General features: G+C 41.6%; 1 protein-coding gene across 2 annotated transcripts in view; it reads right to left on the bottom strand.

Moving 5' to 3' along the window:
* Positions 1 to 22,868, bottom strand: part of USP54 (ubiquitin specific peptidase 54) — a 151,209-nt gene that overhangs the window by 121,223 nt on the left and 7,118 nt on the right. The gene's annotated exons all lie outside the window — the stretch shown is intronic.

Genomic DNA, 22,868 nt, shown 5'->3' with positions numbered 1-22,868 from the left:
ATAATAATACTAACTCAAAAGATACGTAGAATTCACTTCAAAGTGATGTAATATTGGTACTTTAATTGTCTTCAATCAAAAGTACCTGGATACTGGGCTTCCCTGGTGGTGCACTGGTTAAGAATCCGCCTGCCAATGCAGGGAACATGGGTTCAAGCCCTGGTCCGGGAAGATCCCACATGCCGCGGACCAACTGAGCCCGTGTTCCGCAACAAGAGAAGCCACTGCAATGAGAAGCCAGCGCACCGCAACAAGGACGAGCCCCCACTCACCGCAACTAGAGAAAGCCCGTTCACAGCAACAAAGACCCAACGCAGCCTAAAGTAAATAATAAAATAATTTTTTTTTTTTTGCAATACACGGGCCTCTCACTGTTGTGGCCTCTCCCGTTGCGGAGCACAGGCTCTGGACGCGCAGGCTCGGCGGCCATGGCTCACGGGCCCAGCCGCTCCACGGCATGTGGGATCTTCCCGGACCGGAGCACGAACCCGTGTCCCCTGCATCGGCAGGCGGACTCTCAACCACCGCGCCACCAGGGAAGCCCTAAAATAATTTTTTTTTTAAAAAAGTACCTGGGTACCAAATAGTCATTCAACAAATATTTCTGTGCACCTATTATATAAAACTGTCTGAGGGTGCTGGACTGGGCTTTCAACTTAAAAAAAAAAAAATCTAATAAATAGCCCTTCCCATCTCAGCCTTCCACAGGACCTTTGCAGTATTTTTACCTCTGTCATGGTAAGCTTCTAATACACTAACAGGCTGAGATAGGAATATAAACTAGTTGGAATAACATCAAATTCATTAGTGGTTACCTTTGAGAGATGGCAAGGGACTTGTGATCAAGAAGGAGAAAACAAGGAGGCTTCAACTTATTTAGTAATATTTAATTTGCTGGATAGTAGACACAAGGTTCCTTATTGTATTATTCTTCTTAAATGTCTTAAATAATAAAAATTTTTAAACAGAGAACTTCTGAGCATCAAAAGACACAGTCAACAGAGTGAAAAGACAACCCACAGAATGGGAGAAAATATTTGCAAATCATTTATCTGATATGGAGTTAATATCTAGAATATATAAAGAACTCCTACAAGTTAACAACAAGTGATTGAAAAGTGCACAAAGGACAATAGACATTTCTCCAAAGAAGATATACAGATGGCCAATAAGCATATGAAAAGATGCTCAACATCACGAGTCTTTAGGGAAATGCAAATCAAAACCAAGATGAAAATTGAAAACACCCATTAGGATGGATACTATCAAAAAAAAAAAAAAAACAGAAAATAGCAGCTGTGAATGAGGATGTGAAGAAACTGGAACTCCTAGTGGGAATGTAAAATGGTACAGCCACCATAGAAAATGGTAAGGCAATTCCTCAAAAAAATTAAAGACAGAATTATCATACGATCCAGCAATTCCACTTATGGGTATATATCCAAAAGAACTGAGAGGACTGGCCAAGATGGTGAAGTAGGAAGATCCTGAACTCACCTCCTCCCACGGGCACACCAAAATAACAACTATTTACAGAGGAAATACTGATGAGAAAAACTGGAAGACCAGGAGAAAAGATCTTCTACAACTAAAGAAATAAAGAAGGAACCACAAAAAGTTGGGTAGGAGGGGTGGTGACATGATATAGTCAAAACCCATATCCCCAGGTAGGCGAACCACAAGTGGGAGGACAACTACAGTTGAAGAGGTTCTTCTCAAGGAACAAGGAGTCCAAGGCCCACAACCAGCTCTCCAGGCCTGGGTCTTGCACCGGGACAACAAGCCCCACATTTGGCTTTGAAGGCCAGTGGGGCTTACTTTCAGGAGAGGCAGAGGGCTGTGGGAAATAGAGACTCCACTTTCAAAGGGTACACACAAAATCTCACACACTCCAGGACTCAGCACAGAAGCAGTAATTTGAAAAGAGCCTGGGTCAGAACCCCCTGCTGATCTTCGAGAGCCTCCTGGAGAGGCAGGAGACAACTGGAGCTCATCCTGGGGACAAAGACACTGGCAGCAGCCATTTTGGGGAGCTCATTCTACCATGCGGACATTGGTACTGGCAAGTGCCAATTTGGAATCCACCCTTTAGCTTATTAATGCCGAGACCCAGCCCCACCTACCAGCCTCTCAGCACCAGTACTGGGACACTTCAGTCCAGCAGCTAGCCAAGCAGGAACACAGCCCCACCTACCAGTAGACTGGCCAGAGACACTGGGACACAGCCTCACCCACCAGTGGGCCAGCACTAGCCTCAGGACCAGCCTCTCCCACCAGTGGGCAGGCACCAGCAGAGGAATCCAATACCAGTAGGCTGATACCACCTTCAAGATACCCAGGACCCCAGAGTCAACCATATCAGGAACCTGCCCACCCCCACGCCCCTGGGCCCTGGCCCTACCCACTAGCAAGCTGACAACAGCTCTGCGACACCTTGGACCCCTCAGCTGGCTGCCTCAAGATCCAGCCCCACTCACCAGTGGGCCAATACCAGCTTGGGACACCCCAGACCCCACAGCCAGCTCTGTCAGGAACTAGCCCTACCCACAAGCAGGCCAACACTAGATCCAGGACCCCCAGCCCCACAACCACCCACCCTGGAACACGGCTCTGCCCATCAGTGTGCCGGCACTAGCCCCAGGACCCCTGGAGCCCCAGAGCCAGGCTCCTCATGACCTGGCCCCATACACCAGCAGCCAGTAGCCTCTGCACAAGTCAGGACATGGCAACCAACCAGACAGGGGGCCAGCCACACCTACCAGACCACCCATAGTAGTCAACCCACCACAACAGAAGGACCCACGCACATAGCTCTGGTGACCAGAGGGAAGTGCACTACTGGGATGTATAGGATGTCTCCTACAAAAGGCCACTTCTCCAAGATCAGGAAACATAACCAACCTACCAAATATATAGAAATAAAAACAGCAAATTAGGCAAAATGAGGTGACAGAAGAATATGTTCCAAATGAAGGGACAAGATAAATCTCCAGAAGAACTAAGTGAGTGGAGATAAGCAATCTACCCAATAAAGAGTTCAAGGTAATGATTGTAAAAATGTTCAAAGAAAAAAAAAATGTTCAAAGAACTCAGGAGAAGATTGGATGAAAAGAGTCAGAAGTCAGAAGTTTTTAACAAAGAGTTAGAGAATATAAAGAAGAACCAAATGGAGTTGAAGAATACAATAAATAAAATAAAAAATACACTAGAAGGAATCAACAGTAGATTAGATGATACAGAGGGATGGATCAGCAAGCTGGAAGACAGAGTAGTGAAAATCACTGAAGCTGAACAGAAAAAAGAAAAAAGAAATGAGGACAGCTTAAAAGACCTCTCAGACAACATCAAGCATTCTAACATTCACACTGTAGGGGTCCCGGAAGGAAAGGAGAAAGAAAAGGACAGAGAACATATTTCGAGATATAATACCTGAAAACTTCCCTAACCTGGAAAAGAAAACAGACATCCAGGTCCAGGGAGCACAGAGAGTCTCAAGAGGATCAATCCAAAGAGGACAACACACAGACACATTGTAATCAAAATGGCAAAAATTAAAGATAAAGACAGAATATTAAAAGCAGCAATGTAAAAGCAACAAGTTACAGATGAACTCCCATAAGGCTATCAGCTGTCTTTTCAGCAGAAACTCTGCAGGCTAGAGGGAGTGGCACAATATATTTAAAGTGATGAAAAGGAAAAACCTACAACCAAGAATACTCTACCTTTCAAGGCTTTCATTCAGATTTGATAGAGAAATCTAAAGTTTACAGACAAGAAAAAGCTAGCTAAAAGAGTTCAAAACCACCAAACCAACTTTACAGACATGTTCAGCGGACTTCTCTAAGTAAAATTTTAAAAAGTCCACAACTAGAAATATAGAAACTACAAAAAGAAAAATCTCATTGGTAAAGGTAGTAAACCAACCACATGTAAAGCTAGTAGAAGAGTTAAAAGACAAAAGTACTAAAATCATCTGTATTCACAATAAGTAGTTAAGGGTTACACACAGATGTAGCATATGATGTCAAAACCAGCAAACATGGGTGGGGAGTCGGGGGGGAGTAAAAATGCAGGGCTGTCAAAATGCATCTGAATTTAAGAGATCAGTAACTTAAAATAATCACATACATATAGATATATAGCTATATATAAACGTCATGGTAGGGACTTCCCTGGTGGCACAGTGGTTAAGAATCCACCTGCCAATGCAGGGGGCACAGGTTCGAGCCCTGCTCTGGGAGGATCCCACATGCCGCAGAGCAACCAAGCCCGTGTGCCACAACTACTGAGCCTGCGCTCCAGAACCCACAAGCCACAACGACTGAGCCCCTGTGCCACAACTACTGAAGCCCACGTGCCCAGAGCCCGTGCTCCACAACAAGAGAAGCCACCGAAATGAAAAGCCTGCATACCACAATGAAGAGTAGCCTCCACCTGCTGCAACTAGAGAAAGCCTACGCGCAGCAACAAAGACCCAATGCAGAAAAATAAATAAATAAATAAATAAAATGTTTTTAAAAGATATTAAAAAATAAATAAACCCCATGGTAACCACAAGCCAAAAATCTATAATAAAACCACACACAAAAAAAGAGAAAGGCATCCAAACAGAACACTAGTCATCAAATTACAATGCAAAAGATCAAAAGAAGAATGATTTCACTTATATGTGGGATCTAAAAAACAAAACAAATGAGTAAACAAAACAAAACAGAATTATAGATACAGAGAACAAATAGGTGGTTTCCAGAGAGAATGGTGGCTGGGGGGAGAAAAGAAATAGGTGAAGGAAATTAAGAGGTACACACTTCCAGTTGCAAAATAAATGAGTATGGGTATGAAATGTACAGTCTGGGGAATATATTCAATATCTATGTAATATCTTTGGTGACATATCATAACTAGACTTAGCATGGTGATCATTTTGAAATATATAGAAATATCGAATCGCTATGCTGTGTAACAGGAACTAACATAGTGTTGTAAGTCAATTGTACTTCAAAAACAAACAAACAAACTCATAGAAAAAGAGATCAAATTTGTGGTTACCAAGGTGGGGAGGGGGAGGAGGGAGAATTGGATGAAGGCAATCAAAAGGTACAAACTTCCAGCTATAAGATAAATAAGTACTAGGGATGTGATGTACAACATGATAAATATAATGAACACTGCTGTATGTTATATATGAAAGTTGTTAAGAGAGTAAATCCTAAGAGTTCTCATCACAAGGAAAAAAATTTTTTTCCATTTCTTTAATTTTGTATCTACATGAGATAATGGATGTTCACTAAACTTACTGTGGTAATAATTTCATGATGTATTTAAATCAAATCACTATGCTGTACAACTTAAACATATACAGTGCTGTATGTCAATTATATCTCAATAAGACTGGGGAAAAAAAAAAGAACTGAAAGCAGGTTCATAGGCAGCATTATCCACAATAGCCAAAAGATGGAAGAAATGCAAGTGAACGGGTAAGCAAAATGTAACATACACATACAATGGAATATTATTCAGCCTTAAAAAGGAAGGAAATTCTGACACATGCTACAACATATATGAACCTTATGCTAAGTGAAATAAGCCATGCACAAAAGGACAAATACTCTATGATTCCATCTATATTAAGTACTTAGAAGAGCCAAATTCAGAAACAGAAAATAGAATTGTGGTTGTCAAGCACTACAGGGAGGGAGGAATGGGGAGTTGTTTAATGGGTGTTGAGTTTCAATTTTGCAAGATGAGAAGAGTTCTGGAGATTGGTTGCACAACAATGTGAATATGTTTAATACACTGAATTGTACACTTATAAAAGGTTAAGGTGGTAAATTCTACATTGTGTATTTTACCACAGTTAAAAAAAAAAAGAGAGAGAACTAATCAAAATAGGTCTAAACCTGCTAAATATAAATTACTGAGTGAGAAATATTTTAAATCCTAGTTCAAACAGTCTGGTGCTTTTCTCTTCTTTCAAAAATCAATTCAAGCTTGGGACTGCCCTGCTGGTCCAGTGGTTGGGACTGTGCACTTCCACTACAGGGGGCACCGGCTTGATCCCTGGTGGAGAAACTAAGATCCCACATGCTGTGCGGCCGAAGAAAAAAACAAAAATCAATTCAAGCTTTATTGGTGATATTTGTTGGAAAAAACTGATGTGCCATAGGCAATAAATGAATTTATTGCTCTGATCAATTTCATAAAACTGAAGAACCTAATATATTGGGGGTAGCTAATGTACACCTATAGAAAGAAGTCGAAAGTACAAACACACCTCACTTTATTGTGCTTCACTTTTTCATTATATTTGTTATGGTGGTCTGTGATCAGTGATCTTTGATGTTACTATTGTAATTATTTTGGGGCACCACAAACCATGCCCATATAACACGGCAAATTTGATAAATGTTGCTTTCTTCTTACCACTCCACCAACCAGCTGTCCCCCCTTCTCTTTCCCTCTTCAAGGGCTTCCCTATTCTCTGAGACACAACAATATTGAAATTAGGCCAGTTAATAACCCTACACTGGCCTCTAAGTGTTCAAGTGAAAGGAAGAGTCACATGTCTCTCACTTTAAATCAGAAGCTAGAAATGATTAAGCTTAGTGAGGAAGGCATGTCAAGAGCCGAGATAAGCCAAAAGCTATGCCTTATGCATGAAACAGTTAGCCAAGTGGTGAATGCAAAGGAAAAGTTCTTGAAAGAAATTAAAAGTGCTACTCCAGTGAACACACAAATGATAAGAAAGTGAAACAGCCTTACTGCTGATATGGAGAAAGTTTAAGTGGTCTGGGTAGAAAATCAAACCAGCCACAACATTCTCTTAAGCCAAAGCCTGCTCCAGAGCAAGGCCCAAACTCTACTCAATTCTATGAAGGCTAAGAGGAGTAGGGAAGCTGCAGAAGAAAAGTTTGAAGCTACCAGAGGTTGGTTCATGAGGTTTAAGGAAAGAAGTCATTTCCATAACATAAAAGTGCAAGGTGAAGTAGCAAGTGCTGATGTAGAAGTTGCAGCAAGTTATCCAGAAGATGTGGCTAAGACAATTAATAAAGGTGGCTACACTAAACAACAGATTTTCAATGTAGACAAAATAGCCTTCTATTAGAAGAAAATGACATCTAGGACTTTCATAGCTAGAGAGAAGTCAAAGTTTGGCTTCAAATCTTCAAAGGACAGGCTGACTCTCTTGTCAGGGGTTAATGCTATTACCAAACTGAACTCAGGTCCACTTGTCCAATAGGCAGGAAAGCCAATCTACTGACACTAAGTTGTGGTGAAGGAAAGTACAGCATTTATTGCAGGGTGCCAAGCAAGGCAAACAGGTAACTCATGCTCAAAAGACCTGAATTCCCTGTTGGCTTTCAGGGAAGGGTTTTTAAAGGCAACATTAGGGGTGAGGGTTGCAGGGTGCCAAGATCAGCTCATGGACTTTCTTCTGGTTGGTTGAAGATGAGATAACAGGATGACATTTTGGAAATTTTAATCACCAACTTTCTGGTTCTAACCAGTCTGGGGTCTAGCACTTGTGGTCAGCATGCAGTCACCTCCACCTGGGTGGTGGTTTTATTTTCTGCAGAAGAACTCAAAGATATGCATCAGATTGTTATGTATATCACTTGAGGAGGAACTAGGAGTCCTGTGATTCTGTTTTTATTTATTTATTTATTTATTTATTTATTTATTTATGGCTAAGTTGGGTCTTTGTTGCTGCATGGGCTTTCTCTAGTTGTGGTGAGCAGGGTCTACTCTTTGCTGAGGTGCGCGGGCTTCTCATTGCAGTGGCTTCTCTTGTTGTGGAGCACGGACTCTAGGCATGTGAGCTTCAGTAGTTGTGGCTCGTGTGCTCTAGAGCACTGGCTCCGTAGCTGTGGCACATGGGTTTAGTTGCTCCATGGCATGTGGGATCTTCCTGGACCAGGGCTCGAACCCGTGTCCCCTGCATTGGCAGGCGGATTCTTAACCACTGCGCCACAAGCAAAGCCCGTGATTCTGTTTTATAGCTGAACTATTGTTTAAGCTATCATTACTTTTCTTGCTTGACTGCTTTTCCTTTGTTTCTGCATTTCCTCACTTCTCTAATTACTAACTGCTTGAGTCTGCTCTGTGGAACTCAAGGAAGGCCTAGGAGACTAAAACGTTTCTCTACAAACAAGAAATAGGGGACAAAGAGGGGCTTTTGTACCCAGGAAGGCCCCACAAGGTCCTGCTCGGTTTCAATGCAACTGGTGACTTTGATAGGGATAGGATAGGATAGTTATACAGGTAGTTGTAGAAGTCCCAGTATGGGATTATAGATACAGAGGGAAACCTAGGAAACTTTGGGAGACCACTGTAAGTTAATGATCGCTCAAGAAAGCTATCGGAATGTTGTGGAACACAGCAGCCTTGCTTAACTATAAAGTGATAAATAAAAGCAGGAGATATGTCCCAGGTCATTAGGTGAAAGAAAAATGTTACCACCCTTCTACTGATTTGAATAAGCGCAATGACAGTCCTAGTTTGACCCATAGGGTCAGACACTGTCCTGCCCAATACGAAGGAGGAGCTAGTGATGTAAGCCTGAAGTCTACTTGAAGAAGGCTGTCTTTTCCCCTCCCCTACTCTCCTTTTATTATAAAATTGTAGCCCACTTAATCCTTGGGGCAGAGCCTCCTTGCCTGACCACTTGCACCTCTCACAAGCGTCCTTTATTAATAAATCTACTTCTTGCCTATTACTTTGCCTCTCACTGAATTCCTTCTGCACTGAGACACAAAGAACCTGAGCCTCAGTAAGTTCAGACACCAGGTGAGAGATTCTAATTAAAGGACCGTGGGTTCAAGTCCCAATCAGTGTTTTGGCCAGGTTCAAGTCCCAGACTCACGGGTTCAAGTCCCAATCTGGGTTTAGGCTGGGTTCAAGTCCCAGCACGTGGGTTCAAGTCCCAATCTGAGGTGCACAGTTTCAAGTTTAGGTTAAAACCAATGCTCATTTACCATTTTGAAAATCCTAGAGCCCTTAAGAATTATGCTAAGTCAGGACTTCCCTGGTGGTCCAGTGGTCAAGACTCTGTGCTCCCAATGCAGGGGGCCCGGGTTTGATCCCTGGTTGGGGAACTGGATCCCACACGCCACAACTAAAGAGCCTGTGTGCTGCAACAAAGATCCCGCATGTTGCAACTAAGACCTGGCACAGCCAAATTAATAAATAAATATTAAAAAAAAAAGAATTATGCTAAGTCTACTCTGCAAACGGAACAACAAAGCCTGGATGACAGCACATCTGTTTACAACATGGTTTACTGAATATTTTAAGTCCACTGTTGAGATAAGAAAAAAAGATTCCTCTCAAAATATTGCTGTTCACTGACAATGTACCTGGTCACCCAAGAGTCCTGATGGAGATGTACAACCAGATTAATGTTGTTTTCATGCTTGCTAACACAGCATCCATTCTGCAGCTCATGGATCAAGGAGTAATACTGACTTTCAGGTCTTATTGAAATAGAAAGGAAGGGGGCAAGGAACAACCTCTAAAAGAATGACATAGGGACTGCCCTGGCAGTCTAGTGGTCAAGACTCCACGCTTCCAATGCAGGGGGCGTGGATTCGATCCCTGGTCAGGGCACTATATCCCACACGCCACAGGGCGCGGCCAAAAAAAAAAAAAAAAGGACATAGCCCTTGAGGATATGACATAAACTGGTTAGAATCAACTACATCCAAGACAGCAGAAGATTCGACTGCCAGTGCACCTTGAGCCTCATTATATGCTCACTATAATACACTAGCATCTAAGTGCCACACCTACAGTGTCATTGGTGCCATGAGTTTGGAGGCTAACCATAAAAGGTCAAAAAGTGGGCAGTGGTCCAATTCCTGGAACTTTCCACCCCTTCCCCAAAATAGTTGGAATAATTCTCCCACTCGTTAGCCTATGAAATTATTCAGCCCATAAAAACTAACCACCCCATATTTCAGGGCCTCTTGCCTTCTGAGATGGCCCACACTCTGTCTGTGGAGTGTGTTTCTCCCAAAACCATTCTCGCCTTTTGAGATGGAGCACATTCTGTCTATGGAATGTGTCTCTCTAAATAAATCCACTCCTTATCTATCACTTTGTCTCTCACGGAATTCTTTCTGTGATGAGACATAAAGAACCTGAGCTTCAGGGCTTCCTGGTGGCGCAGTGGTTGAGAATCCGCCTGCCAATGCAGCGGACAAGGGTTCGATCCCTGGTCCGGGAAGATCCCACATGCCACGGAGCAACTAAGCCCGTGAGCCACAACTACTGACCCTGTGCTCTAGAGCCCATGAGCCACACTATTGAGCCCACGTGCTGCAACTACTGAAGCCCACGTGCCTAGAGCCCGTGCTCCACAACGAGAGTAGCCACTGCAATGAGAAGCCCGCGCACTGCAACAAAGAGTAGCCCCTGCTCGCCGCAACTAGAGAAAGCCCACACGCAGCAACGAAGACCCAACACAGCCAAAAATAAATAAATAAAAATAATAAATAAATTTATTAAAAAAAAAGAAAAAGAACCTGAGCTTCATTAAGTCCTGAGACCAAGTGTGTGATCACAATTAAAAGACAGTGGGTTCAAGTCCCTATCTGGGTGTGCAGCTTCATTATTATTTAAGAAATACATTTTGTAAGGCTATAGCTGCAATAGATAGTAATTCCTCTGATGGATCTGGGCAAAGTCAATTGAAAACCTTCTGGAAAGGACTCATCATTCTAGATGCCGTTAAGAATATTTGTGGGTAAATCCCTGGCGGTCCAGTGGTTAGGACTCCATGCTCTCACTGCCAAGGGCCTGGGTTCGATCCCTAGTTGGAGAACGAAAACCCCACAAGCCACGTAGCGTGGCCAAAAAAAAAAAAAAAAAAGAATATTTGTGCTTCATGGGAAGAGGTCAAATTTCAATATCAGCAGGAGTTTGGAAGAGGTTTATTCCCAACCTTCATAGATGACTTTGAGGGGTTCGTGATAAAACTTGAACAGATATGCAGTTACTCCTTATGGAGGAGCAAAGAAAGTGGTCTCTTGAGGTGGAATCTACTCCTGGTGAACATGCTGTGAAGATTGCTGAAATGACAAGAAAGGATTTAGAATATTGCATAAACTTAGTTGATAAAGCAGTGGCAGGGTTTGAGAGGATTGACGACAATTTTGAAAGAAATTCTACTGTGGGTAAAATGCTATCAAACAGCACTGCATAGTACAGAGAAGTCATTCGTAAAAGGAAGAGTCAATTGATGTGGCAAACTTCATTGTTTTCTTATTTTAAGAAACCATCACCACCACCCTAAGCTTCAGCAACTGTCACCCTGATCAGTCAGCAGCCATAAACACTGAGGTAAGACTCTCTACCAGCAAAAAGATTACAAATCATTACAGGCTCAGATGATGGTTACCATTTTCTAACAATAAAGTATTTTTTAATTAAGATATGTACATTTTTGGGAGTTCCCTCACGGTCCAGTGGTTAGGACTCGGCGTTTTCACTGCTGCGGCCCCGGGCTCAATCCCTGGTCAGGGAACTAAGATCCTGCAGCCCTCGGAGAGTGGAAAAAAGAAAGTACATTTTTTAGACATAATGCTATTGCACACTTAGTAGACTACAGTATAAATATAATTTTTATATGCAGTGGGATATAAAAATTCAGGTGAGTCACTTTATTGCAGTATTCTCTTTATTGTGGTGGTCTGGAACCAAACCTGCAATATCTCCAATGTATGCCTATAAATATCACCACTAAGGTTTGCTGAAAAAACAAACACTTAACCTAAAGTACACAGTCCCCAAATACTAAATGAAAGCTTAGAAATAAAATAATTATTCTTCTTCATATTCTATACAAAGTTTGAAATCTGCATTAAAGTGTATTAGCCCCATTCCTGAGGCTTATTTAGAAAGGGTGGAAGTAAGGAAACTACAATTAAAAAACTAAGAAATAATCCTTCAGAGGAAGTATGTGCTTCATAGGTTATGGTAAAGATTAAATGGATTACTATATGTAAAGTGTTGAGCATAGTGGCTGGCACATTATATTGCTCAACAAAAGTTATTCAAACTTTCTCCATTTTCTCATGTCCCTATTTTTTCCCCTTAAACCAACATAATCAAAATTAGTTTGACTGTTTTTTGTTGTTGTTTTTGTTGTTGTTGTTTTTGGCGGTACACGGGCCTCTCACTGTTGTGGCCTCTCCCGTTGTGGCGCACAGGCTCCGGACGTGCAGGCTCAGCGGCCATGGCTCACGGGTCCAGGCGCTCCGCGGCATGTGGGATCTTCCCGGACCGGGGCACGAACCCGTGTCCCCTGCATCGGCAGGCGGACTCTCAACCACTGCGCCACCAGGGAAGACCAGTTTGACTGTTTTTAACACAAACATGAACAGTATTTGAAATAACTTTCTGCGGTTCACAAAGTGATTTTACAATCACTATCATTAAATACAGTTCAATGAAGAAAAAAAGGAAAGAAAACTAAAATTTGAGTGCCTACAACATGATAGCTACTGCACTGAGAATTAACATTTATTATTTCACTTAATTTGTTCAAGTAGGTTATTATTATACTAATTTCACAGATAAGAGAGCTAAGGTTCAGAAATATTTCATAATTTGACCAACTTTGCACAGTAGTATTAAATTGAAGGGCTGAGATTTGAATGCTGTCTGGCTCCAAAGTTCATACCCTTATCACTAAAAACTATCTTAAGCCCTGTGAGAGAGAGTTTTTTATTCTCTTGTTCAATTACTCATTCATTCACTCCCTCACTCAATCAAACAATTCAATGGTGCCAGGCACACTGTTCTAAACTAGTGATATGAAAATTAGTAAAACAGCATCTGCCCTCATAGCCTAGAGGGTGTATGTGTCTGAAGGAGGGATGGATGAACACAAATCAACCAGAAAACAATTAAGAAAGAGTTCAGTAACAGTAATATAAGCAGAATGCTGTTGAAACATGGAGGGTAAATATTAGCTTGGGAGAATCTGGAGAAGCACTGCAGAAGAAATATGATTTCACCTGAAATTTTTAAAATATGTGCTTATAACTTGATAAAAAAGCATCTACACAAAAACCTACAGGGGCCTTCCCTGGTGGTCCAGTGGTTAGGAATCCACCTTCCAATGCAGGGGACGCAGGTTTAATCCCTGTTTGGGGAACTAACATCCCACATGCCACAGGGCAACTAAGCCCACAAGCCGCAACTACTGAGCCCGCACACTCTGAAGCCTGCATGCCACAACTAGAGAAGCCCGTGCACTGCAACAAAGAAGAACCCACGAACCAAAACAAAAGACCCAGCACAGCCAAAAAACAAAAAAACAAAAACAAAAACCTACAGCTAACATCACACTTAAAGGTGAAATACTAAATACTTCCCCCCTAAGGTTGGGAACAAAGCAAGGATGTCTGCTCTCACTACTCTTAATCAACATAATATTAGAAGTTCTAGGCACTGTAATAGGCAAGAAAGAGAAATAAAAGGCATACAGATTGGAAAGGGAGAAATAAAACTCTATTTGCAAATGACAGAATGTCTACATAGTAAATCCCAAGGAATCTACAAAAACACTCCTAGAAGTAATAACAAGGCCACAGGATATAAGATTAACACCAAAAAAATCAAATGCATTTCTTTTTTCTTTTTTTTTTGGCTGCGCTGGGTCTTCGCTGCGGGGCGTGGGCTTCTCTAGTTGTGTTGCCTGGGCTTAGTTACCCCACGGCATGTAGGATCTTAGTTCCCCGACCAGGTATCAAACCCGCATCCCCTGCATTGGAAGGCGGGTTCGTAACCACTGGATCACCAGGGAAGTTCCAATTGCATTTCTATATACAGTTGACCCTTGAACAACACAGGGGTCAGGGCGCAGAACCCCCTAAGCAAGAAGAAAATCCACTTATCACTTTACAGTCACCCTCCAGTATGGGCGGTTCCATAACCTCGGATTCAACCAACAGAGGATTATGTAGTACTACAGTATGCATTTATTTTTACAAATCCATTTATAAGTGTACCTGCATAGTTCGAACCTGTACTGTTGGAGGGTCAACTGTACTAACAACAGACGTGCAGAAAACAAAATAAAAAAACATTACCATTTACAATCACTGTAAAAAAAACTAAATACTTAAGTATATACACTTTCCAAAAACATGTACAGGGTCTGTATGCTAAAAGTTTAATGAAAGAAAGCAAAGATGACATAAATAAACAGGCTTGTTCATTGATTGGAAGACTCAACATGATAAAAATGTCAATTCTCCCCAAATTAATCTATAAGTTTAATGCAATTCCTATAAAAATCCCAGAAAGGCCTTCTTTAGACCTAAACAAGCTTATTCTAAAATTTACATGGAGGTCTTCCCTGGTGGCACAGTGGTTAAGAATCCGCCTGCCAATGCAGGGGACATGGGTTCGAGCCCTGGTCCAGGAAGATCCCACATGCTGTGGAGCAACTAAGCCCGTGCACCACAACTACTGAGCCTGCGCTCTAGAGCCCACGAGCCACAACTACTGAGCCCGTGCTCCGCAACAAGAGAAGCCACCACAATGAGAAGCCTGAACACTGCAACGAAGAGTAGCCCCGCTCGCTGCAACTAGAGAAAGCCTGCGCACAGCAACGAAGACCCAACGCAGCCAAAAATTAATTTTTTAAAAAAAACGCACAGGGCTTCCCTGGTGGTGCAGTGGTTGGGAGTCCGCCTGCCGATGCAGGGGACATGGGTTCATGCCCCGGTCCGGGAAGATCCCACATGCCGCAGAGCGGCTGGGCCCGTGAGCCATGGCCACTGAGCCTGAGCGTCCGGAGCCTGTGCTCCGCAACGGAAGAGGCCACAACAGTGAGAGGCCCACGTACCACAAAAAAATAAAAATAAAAATAAAAATAAATAAATAAAAAAATTTAAAAAAAAATTAAAAAAAAATTTAAAAACGCACAAATTTTTTATCTTACACTTCTGAGGTTAAAAGTCCAACACACTCTCACTGGGCTAAAATCATGGTGGTAGTAAGGCTACTGTTCTCTTCTGCTTCTATTGCAGAATCTTTCCTTGACTTTTCCAGATGCTTAAGGGATGCCTGCATGCCTCTGCTTACGGTCCTCTTTCCTCCATATTCAAAACCAGCAACAGAGATTGAGTCCTTCTCACATAGCATCTCTTCTGCCTCCCTCTTCCACTTTTAACAATCCTTTTAATTACATTGAACCCATCTGGATAATACAGGATAATCTCCCTATTTTAAAATCAGCTGATTAACAACCTTAATTCCTTTTTGCCATGAGGGAACATACAGGTTCTGAGGATAAGGACACAGATATATTCGAGAGGGCTATTATTCTGCTTACCACAACTAATTTAACCAAAAAAAAAAAAAAAGTGGGCTTCCCTGGTGGCGCAGTGGTAGAGAGTCCGCCTGCCGATGCAGGGGAAACGGGTTCGTGCCCCGGTCCGGGAAAATCCCGCATGCCGTGGAGCAGCTGGGCCCGTGAGCCATGGCCGCTGAGCCTGTGCGTCTGGAGCCTGTGCTCCACAACGGGAGAGGCCACAACAGTGAGAGGCCCGTGTACTGCAAAAAAAAAAAAAAAAAACTGCTCTGAAGAACAAGAATCAGGAGTCGGTGAGGAAGAGTAGAGCAGAAGAAAGATGTTTTTCCTTCTAAGCCTTAAAGTATCATTTCACTTTTAAATAATGTATATGCATTACTATGACTTGATTTTACTTTTAATGGCCTCAAATTTGCATGGCTTTATTGGCACAGAGATTGGCACAAACAAATCAGTTGCATAACGTTAGTAATCCCCTTGGGCACTGCTCAGCAAGAACTAAGCAAAGCACTTTGAGGATACTGTAGGAAATGTAGGAAAAATAACAATTTGGGGACTTCCCTGGTGGTCCAGTGGTTAAGGGGGTACAGGTTCAATCCCTTGTCGAGGAACTAAGAACCCACGTGCTGCACTGTGTGGCCAAAACAAAAAAAAGAGAAAAATTTAAACCATAACTATGGAATCTGTCCTGACTAGGGATACACATCTTTCTGCATTCTGAGTAAGAAATCTAGTCAGAAAGTTCCTAACTAGTTTCCTGAAAAATATCTGTGATCTAGAGAGGAAGGAGATTATGTCTAATACTTGGGAACTAGAATCCGAACAAGATTAGTTTCATAAGCTCAAATAGTGGTTCATCCTCATCAATGCCACCACAGATAGGTTCTGTTCAATGTATCAATTCCAGGTGAAAAATGGCACTGGGCAAAGTCAGGATAATAGAAAAGCTTTTGACTTGTTAGGGAATAGAAAGTAGTTTACACTGGCTGAAATAAGACAGTGGAAATCTAACTAGAAATAAAACCAGAATCACAAATCACAGGTTAGTCTTTGATAGTCAATGGCAGATCACTGAAAGCTACTGAACAGGAGAGTGACAAAGAGTAAAGCATACCTTCTTACTCAGTGTTTTTAGGTGGTTGATAATCAGTGAAGCTCAAGGAAAGCCAATCCACTGCCAAGACTATGGGGGGACACTGGAGGCTCCCAGGTACAAAATTTAAGAAGGCACTCACTCTCAAGGTCAATCAAGTAACCCTGCACTTGCACAGCCCTGAGAGTAAGTAACTGCCTCCTTAAATGTTGCACTTGCACAACCCTTAGTATCCTTATTTTGTGGGCTAAGCACCTCATTTATCTCATTCTTAATAGCTAAAAAGTAGAAAGAACCCAAATGTCTCAACTGATGAACGGATAAAAAGAATGTGCTTTATTCATATAATGGAATATGGAATATTTTTGGGGGCCATAAAAAGAATAAAACATTGATACATGCCACAACATGGATGAACCTTGAAAATACTATGCTGAATGAAAGAAGTCAGTCACAAAAGACCACATATTGGTATTTTATGATTTCATTTATATGAAATGTCCAGAATAGGTAAATCTATACAGACAGAAATAAATTAGTAGCTGCCAAGGGAGGGAGGGGTTGGGATGGAGAATGACTGCTTATGGATATAGAGTTTCCTTCTGGACTGATAAAATGTAATAAAATTGATTGAAGTGACAGTTGCACAACTCTGCACATATAGTAACTTTTGAACTATACACGTTAAATAGGTGAATTGTATGATATGTGAATTATACCTTAATAAAACTTATTTTAAAAGCAGATACTTAGGGCTTCCCTGGTGGTGCAATGGTTAAGAATCTGCCTGTCAATGCAGGGGACACGGGTTCAATCCCTGGTCCAGGAAGATCCCACATGCTGTGGAACACCTAAGCCCATGCGCCACAACTACTGAGCCTGTACTCTAGAGCCTGCAAGCCACAACTACTGAGCCCTCATGCTGCAACTACGGAAGCCTTCACACCTAGAGCCCATGCTCCTCAACAAGAGAAGCCACCACAATGAGAATCCCGCGCACCGCAACAAAGAGTAGGCCCCGCTCGCCTCAACTAGAGAAAAGCCTGCACGCAGCAACAAAGACCCAACGCAGCCAAAAATACAATAAATAATTTTTTTAAAAAACCAGGGACTTCCCTCGTGTCACAGTAGTTAAGAATCCGCCTGCCAATGCAGGGGACACGTGTTTGAGCCCTGGTCTGGGAAGACCCCACATGCCGCGGAGAAACTAAGCCCATGCACCACAACTACTGAGCCTGCACTCTAGAGCCTGCAAGCCACAGCTACTGAGCCTGCGTGCCACAACTATTGAAGCTCATGCACCTAGAGCCCATGCTCCACAACAAGAGAAGCCACTGCAATGAGAAGCCCGCACACCATAATGAAGAGTAGCCCCCGCTCGCCGCAACTAGAGAAAGCCTGCGCACAGCAATGAAGACCCAACACAGCCAAAAATAAAATTAATTAATTTTTTAAAAATTCACTTTATACATTAAAAAAAGCAGATGCTTAGTAACTATCTATTGAAATAAGGCATAAAAAGGATGAAAGTCATTGTGAAATAAGAACAAGTGCAATTTTTAAAGGGAGTTGTTTCTTTTCATGAATTTTTAGAGGAGGCATAGGAAAAGACACCTCTAAATCAGACTTCTATACTTTGCCCAATTAAAATCATTACCAGAGTTTGGTTCATACAGATTTCCTACCCAAAATAACTTGCTATGTGGCAATCTGTGATTTAAACATTGGTGTTGACTGATAAAGCATGAATAATTTAAACGTGTATTCTCAATATCAATAAATACTCTAACTCTGAGGTGTCTAAAACCTACCTTTGTAATTACAAAATTTCTTATTTCAATTCTGTTAAATAACTAGAAGTTTCCTTAGACCTGGTGGGCCCGAAGAAGGGGAAAAACCCAAGATTAAAATGATATTGCCTCTCTCTGGTGTTCCCCAACACTGTAGGAACACCCATGATGTAATTCTCAATTGTTCACAAACACATTTCTGGTCTTCAAAGTCCACAAGTAAAGATAAATAAGAGGCTGAAATAGCAAAAAACGATCAAGGAACTTGTTTTCTTTTGGCACCATACAGCTTTGACTGGGGCCAACACCCAGGACAGGATGCACCACCAAAGGAAGTGGATCTGCACAGGGAAACAAGAGCTGAGCCCAGGTCAGAAATGAGACAATGACATACAAAGAGAACGCTCTGTTTCTATAATAAGTGAATTTTTCTACAAACCTACTATGAAACTAATGTATTAACTAAAAAGTATTTATCCAAATTTTCTTCTCAGGAGAAAATGAACATTTTTTTCTTCTGGGAAGTCACTGACTTACCACCAGCTTTATATTAAAAGCCTACTTTTCATGTCTTAGGAAAAAATGAATCTATACACAGGTCAGAATAAGACTGACAAAAATATATTTTGCAAGAGTCCAATACAGTCTTATCCTCAGCTTCTGTTTTCATTTAAAAACTCAAATGTTATTTGAGGGAATTCCCTGGCGGTTCAGTGGTTAGGATTCAGCGCTTTCACTGCCGGGGCCTGGGTTCAATCCCTGGTGGGGGAAGTAAGATCCCGCAAGACCTGCAGTGCAGCCAAAAAAAAGAAATATTATTTGAAAAATGTGCTTTTTGGAACATGTTTCTTCCTTTCAATGTGGTACAGAAAGGTACTGTTAAGGGAAAGTGTTAAAATACTGAAATGTCAATTTCAGAAACTTCATTAGTTGCATACCAACAATGAAAGGACTATATTTTCTATTTGCAAAACAAATGTAATAGGTTTTTCTTAAAAGCCACTGGTCTGGACTTCCCTGGTGGTCCAGTGGTTAAGATTCCGTGCTTTCACTGCAGGGGGCGCAGGTTTGATCCCTGCTCGGGAAGTTCCTCATGCTGCGCGGTGTGGCCAAAGCCACTTGCCTACATAGCCAAACTGAAATAAGGAAAACTCTGAAACAGTAACAGAAAATTTAAAGCATTTTTATACATACAACAATCCTACATTCATGTATGTGTCTGATATAAACCATCAATAAAAAAAGAGAAGTAAAGGAATTCACAAATTTACTATATGGCACTGTCCCCAAAAGAAAAACAAATAGAATTTGGATATCCTTTTCTACAGATGTATTCTCTGGGGGGAAAGACTGAAAAGTGAACCTCAAAACAAAAATAAATAGAATTTGGATAGCCTTTTCTATAGATGCATTCTCTGGGGGGAAAGACTGAAAAGTGAACCTCAAACTGAATTCTACTTTCCCACTAATTCTCATTAAACATTAAAAAAAAGTTCATATTTTTAACATTGATAGACCAACTTAAAAACTTTAGTGAAGATGTGATCAAGTTGGTGACTGGTTCGGCATTAACGTGGACATTAGAATTTATTTTCAGTATTATTTCTTCTAGGAACAATGGTGTTTTACTAGCAGCTAAATTATCTCTTTTAGTACTTCATATGATTTTCCTAACTCCATACCCAGCCATTCCTACTCTTCCCAATGTTCAGCAATTTCTCCAGAACATATTCCTTGTCAGGAAAATTTTCCTTGTCAGCTTCTGCCCTCTCTTACCTTTTAGTTGATGCTTTCACTTGCTGGCACACCCAGGCCTTAACAGGACAGGGAATTTATCAGCAGCTATCAGCAATGGAAAGGTTCTGGAACGGGATGGGGAGTTATGTGTATGACCAGCAATTCATGGATTTTTCTCTGCCTTCTATACTTGGCCATTTTGACACAGCCTTTAAGGCAAATACCCACCCTACCTTGGTAGCTCTGCCTATTCCTCTCAAGTGCTATCCAACAGAACTTTCTGCACTAATGGAAATGCTCAATATCTGCACTGCACTGTTCAATATAGTAGACACATGTGACTACTGTGTACTTGATATGTGGCTGGTATGACTGAGGAACTGAATTTTTATTTAATTTTAATAGCCACATGTGTCTAGTGGCTTCCATATTGAACAGCACAGATAGCCTAGATTCCTGCAGAGACTAAAGCTATTGCTCTAATGCCAAACCCCTTGGCTAGTGACCAGACACCCAACCAGGATCATGCTAGCCCTGTCTTCTAGAAGATGTTCCTTGTATCCCCCAGCTTGGTGAGAGGGTCCTACAGTGAATAAATGAATCATCTGGAACCACAGAGTGACTACCTGCCTAATCTTCTATAGCTCCTACCATCTCAACCCCTACTGCTTTGAGTTGGAGTTACCACCTTCCTTTAGGTACTGCACATTAGATCACTGCTTCTCAGACTTTAAGGTGTATATGAATCACCTGGGGATCTTGTTAAAATGCAGATTCTAATTCTGCATTTCTAACATGCTTCTAGGTGCTTGGTACCTAACCTACATGGTACTAACCCTAGGTTCTTGGTTCTCCTAACCCCTAATCTGACTGGTGTTACTGATGGTTCAGCAGCAAACATATGAATTCAGACCTCCTAAGTCATAGTATGCTTTTCATTGAACAAATATTTGCACCATGTAATGAAGCTGCACAGCAGTATCAAATTTGAGCAGTAGATGATGTTATTTGATGTGATAGACCATTTTTTAAGCATACTGTTTTACAGAGGAGGCTATGACAATGAGCTAAAGATCACAGTTCTAATAAGTGAACAACTGGAATGGGAACCAAGGTTTGTTTGGTTCCAAAGCCCACATTCTTTCTGCTATGCCAACCACCCCCTCAATGCTAAACTCAGGAATGTCCACATGTCAGGATTTCCCTTCAGAAGTGAGCTGTGAAGGAACATTGATGCTAAAGAGTTATCCTTTTTCCCCAGGTATAACAGTAATCAGAAAAACCAGCTTCTTCCATATGTATGATTAAATATCAGACATGATTATTATTTATATATTCTATTGTGTATTTTCAACCTGATCAATTTTATTCAGCTATTGTCTCCCCAAATTTAAATTCAACTACTTTAACTCAGATGACACATCACTATACACAAGATTAAAAGAGTTTCTGACTTTTCTAATCAAATCCCACTTGAACCCAGAAGTGAGCTTTTTTCCTCTATTTTTTTTTTTATTAATTTATTTTATTTTATTTTGTTTTTGGCTGTGTTGGGTCTTCGCTGCTGTACACAGGCTTTCTCTAGTTGTGGCGAGCGGGGGCTACTCTTCGCTGTGGTGCACGGGCTTCTCATTGTGGTGGCTTCTCTTGTTGGGAGCACGGGCCCTAGGTGCACAGGCTTCAGTAGTTGTGGCACACGGGCTCAGTAGTTGTGGCACACGGGCTTAGTTGCTCCGCGGTATGTGGGATCTTCGTGGACCAGGGCTCGAATCCATGTCCCCTGCATTGGCAGGCGGATCCTTAACCACTGCACCACCAGGGAAACCCCTTTTCCTCTATTTTTAATTCATAGTTTTATTCACCAGACTTGGTTTGAATAATTCTAACCCTCTTAGAATTTTCCTATTGTCAAGATAACTTCGAACCATTGCAGTAGCCCATTCTAGTGTTTTACCCATTGATGGTCAAAAGGTTTCCATAGGGCTTCCCTGGTGGCGCAGTGGTTGAGAGTCTGCCTGCCGATGCAGGGGACATGGGTTCGTGCCCCGGTCTGGGAGGATCCCACACGCCATGGAGTGGCTGGGCCCGTGAGCCATGGCCGCTGAGCCTGTGTGTCCAGAGCCTGTGCTCCGCAACGGACGGTGAGAGGCCTGCGTACCGCAAAAAAAAAAAAAAAAAAGGTTTCCCATAAAAACAAAGAGCAAACTAAAAAACATTGCAAGCTATATAATAAATGATTAATATTTTTACCATAAAGAGCTATAAAACATGTCAAAATAAGAAAAAAACTGCATACACCAAAATGAAAATTGGCAAAGACATGAAGAGCTGAAAAAGATAACTATCTTGAAAATCCAAAAGAATCAAATGAAAAACCATTTAAATCATTTTTAAAAAAGATTTACTATGTTATCCAATTCAAGATCAACACAGAAGTATCAATAGCTTTCCTATATGCCAGCAATAACCAAGTTTTTATATGTCATGAGTAGAAGATCCCAATTGCCATATCAACTTTAAATAACCATAAAATAACTAGAAAGGTAGACATGTGCAAGACCACTATCAAGAGAACTATAAACTTTTCTAAAGGATTTTTTTAAAACCTAAATAAAGAGAATACACTGTTTCTAAATGGAAAGTTTCAACATTTGTAAATTCATGGGTGTACAAATTCACCCATAAAGTAATTTATTTGTTGCAATCAATCCCAATTACATTTCCAACAGAATCTTTGTAACAAAACCTGAAAGACTGTTTCTGAAAGAAAAAAAAAATCTGTTTTTTGTTTTTTCTTGCGGTACGCGGGCCTCTCACTGTTGTGGCCTCTCCCGTTGCGGAGCACAGGCTCCGGATGCCCAGGCTCAGCGGCCATGGCTCACGGGCCCAGCCACTTCACAGCATGTGGGATCTTCCCGGACCG

Source organism: Globicephala melas, chromosome 16 (assembly GCF_963455315.2).
Source record: "Globicephala melas chromosome 16, mGloMel1.2, whole genome shotgun sequence".
NCBI classification, from domain to species: Eukaryota; Metazoa; Chordata; class Mammalia; order Artiodactyla; family Delphinidae; genus Globicephala; species Globicephala melas.
Note: the sequence above shows the minus strand (reverse complement) of the source record. Positions and strands in the feature narration are given on the sequence as shown.